This window comes from Petromyzon marinus, chromosome 27, assembly GCF_048934315.1.
Source record: "Petromyzon marinus isolate PM22_M1 ecotype Great Lakes invasive population chromosome 27, UKy_Petmar_22M1.pri1.0, whole genome shotgun sequence".
Taxonomy (NCBI): Eukaryota; Metazoa; Chordata; class Hyperoartia; order Petromyzontiformes; family Petromyzontidae; genus Petromyzon; species Petromyzon marinus.
Window position 1 is genome coordinate 4745335 of NC_133693.1, and position 3163 is coordinate 4748497.

Genomic DNA, 3163 nt, shown 5'->3' on the forward strand with positions numbered 1-3163 from the left:
TGCTCAACCCCTCCTCCTCCTCTCCAACCCCTCCTCCTCTCCAACCCCTCCTCCTCAACCCCTCCTCCTCCTCAACCCCTCCTCCTCCTCAACCCCTCCTCCTCCTCTCCAACCCCTCCTCCTCTTCTCCAACCCCTCCTCTACAACGACTCCTCCTCCTGGCTCACTCCTCCCGATCCTCATCCACCACAACCCCTCCTCCTCTACAATGACTCATCATCCTCCAAACCGAAACACTTCATCACATGCGCAATGTATAAAAACAAAAACACAACTGAACACGTTCGCCAATAACATGGCCTTAAAAGACAACGCGGTAATAGGCGACGTTTCGGGCAATGGCCCTTATTCCACCACCAACGCCTCCCTCTCCAAAATTATTCCTCCTCCTCAATGACTCATCATCATCCTCCACAACTCCTCAATGACTCATCGTGCTGCACGGCTCCGCCTCTGCAATGACTCATAACTATCCTCCACAAATTCTTAGCTCTTCTTCAACGTGACTTTACCGAAAGAGCTAAGAATATGAATTACTGCAGTCACGAAAGCTTTAAATCAAAATTTATCCTCCACAACTTATTTGTCTAAACCGAGTCTCTCCCCCCCTCCTCTTTCACGATCATGTATCCTCCAATGCAACGGCTCCTCCTTCTAATGCTGGCTCACTCCTGATCCTCCTCTTCTTCTCATCCTCCACTCTTGACCCCTCCAGATCATCTCAGCTCCGCCTCACTCTTCCACCATTCCTCCTCCAGGATGAATCATCCTCCTTGTGTGTGCGTCCACCCGATCCCATAGCTTCTCCTTATCCTCAACTCCAACTTCTCGACAATGATTCATGCTCCCCCCTCCTCCTCAAAAACCACGACTCCACCTCTACAGTGACCCACCTCTCCCGATGTCTGCTCCTCCACGGATAAATAAATTTAATTTACGCATCCCAAATCGGCCGCAACACATTCGTCAATCGAGTGGCCTTGCGAGACCAATATAAACACATTCAAGGTCCGTTGCATATTATCTGTATATATTTCCCTATAAGACCGGTATTGTGAACAAACGTGTTGACTTTTGGCGTCACAGTATTAGTGCCTGTGCACCGCTGCCCACGCAGCAGCAGCAGCATCACAACATCATTCGTCCCGGTAAAAGTGGCCTAACGTTGACCCAACGTCAGCCCAACGTTGGTCCAACCACACGGCGACCGGCCCAAAGTTGTCACAATCACATTCGAACCAGACAACGTTGCCCTCCCCACCACCACCACCACCTCCCCGCCGGTAGCACGCTAACTTGCGGCGACTCTGCTGATCTTGTTTGTGTATTTTGCTGAGCTTGTTTGTGTATTTTGCTTTGTTAGTTTGTGTATTTTGCTGAGCTTGTTTGTGTATTTTGCTTTGTTTGTGTATTTTGCTGCGCTTGTTTGTGTATTTTGCTTAGTTTGGTTGTGTATTTTGCTTTGTTTGTGTATTTTGCTGAGCTTGTTTGTGTATTTTGCTTTGTTTGTTTGTGTATTTTGCTATGTTTGTGTATTTTGCTGAGCTTGTGTGTTTTGCTTTGTTTGTGTATTTTGCTGAGCTTGTTTGTGTATTTTGCTATGTTTGTGTATTTTGCTGAGCTTGTGTATTTTGCTTTGTTTGTGTATTTTGCTGAGCTTGTTTGTGTATTTTGCTTTGCTAGTTTGTGTATTTTGCTGAGCGTGTGTATTTTGCTTTGTGTATTTTGCTGAGCTTGTTTGTGTATTTTGCTTTGTTAGTTTGTGTATTTTGCTGAGCTTGTTTGTGTATTTTGCTTTGTTTGTGTGCGTATTTTGCTGAGCTTGTTTGTGTATTTTGCTGAGCTTGTTTGTGTATTTTGCTGAGCTTGTTTGTGTATTTTGCTTTGTTTGTGTGTGCATTTTGCTGAGCTTGTTTGTGTATTTTGCTGAGCTTGTTTGTGTATTTTGCTTTGTGTATTTTTGCTGAGCTTGTTTGTGTATTTTGCTGAGCTTGTTTGTGTATTTTGCTTTGTTTGTGTATTTTGCTGAGCTTGTTTGTGTATTTTGCTTTGTTTGTTTGTGTATTTTGCTTTGTTTGTGTATTTTGCTGAGCTTGTTTGTGTATTTTGCTTAGTTTGTTTGTGTATTTTGCTGAGCTTGTTTGTGTATTTTGCTTTGTTTGTTTGTGTATTTTGCTTTGTTTGTGTATTTTGCTGAGCTTGTTTGTGTATTTTGCTTAGTTTGTTTGTGTATTTTGCTGAGCTTGTTTGTGTATTTTGCTGAGCTTGTTTGTGTATTTTGCTTTGTTTGTTTGTGTATTTTGCTATGTTTGTGTATTTTGCTGAGCTTGTTTGTGTATTTTGCTTTGTTTGTGTATTTTGCTGAGCTTGTTTGTGTATTTTGCTGAGCTTGTTTGTGTATTTTGCTGAGCTTGTTTGTGTATTTTGCTTTGTTTGTGTATTTTGCTGAGCTTGTTTGTGTATTTTGCTTAGTTTGTTTGTGTATTTTGCTGAGCTTGTTTGTGTATTTTGCTGAGCTTGTTTGTGTATTTTGCTGAGCTTGTTTGTGTATTTTGCTGAGCTTGTGTATTTTGCTTTGTTTGTGTATTTTGCTGAGCTTGTTTGTGTATTTTGCTTTGTTAGTTTGTGTATTTTGCTGAGCTTGTTTGTGTATTTTGCTTTGTTTGTTTGTGCATTTTTCTGAGCTTGTTTGTGTATTTTGCTGAGCTTGTTTGTGTATTTTGCTGAGCTTGTTTGTGTATTTTGCTTTGTTTGTGTATTTTGCTGAGCTTGTTTGTGTATTTTGCTTTGTTTGTGTATTTTGCTGAGCTTGTGTATTTTGCTGAGCTTGTTTGTGTATTTTGCTTTGTTTGTGTATTTTGCTGAGCTTGTTTGTGTATTTTGCTGAGCTTGTTTGTGTATTTTGCTTTGTTTGTGTATTTTGCTGAGCTTGTTTGTGTATTTTGCTGAGCTTGTTTGTGTATTTTGCTTTGTGTATTTTGCTGAGCTTGTTTGTGTATTTTGCTTTGTTTGTGACTGCTCGCCGGAGCCCCATTGGCTCACGCAGGCGCACGGTGCGAGTAGGAGGAGGAGGCAGGAGGAGGAGCTCTGAGCGCCGTGCTGATTGGTCCGTGGGGGGGGGGGGGTGGAGCGATGCGTGCCAGAGGCTCCGAGTCCCCTCCCC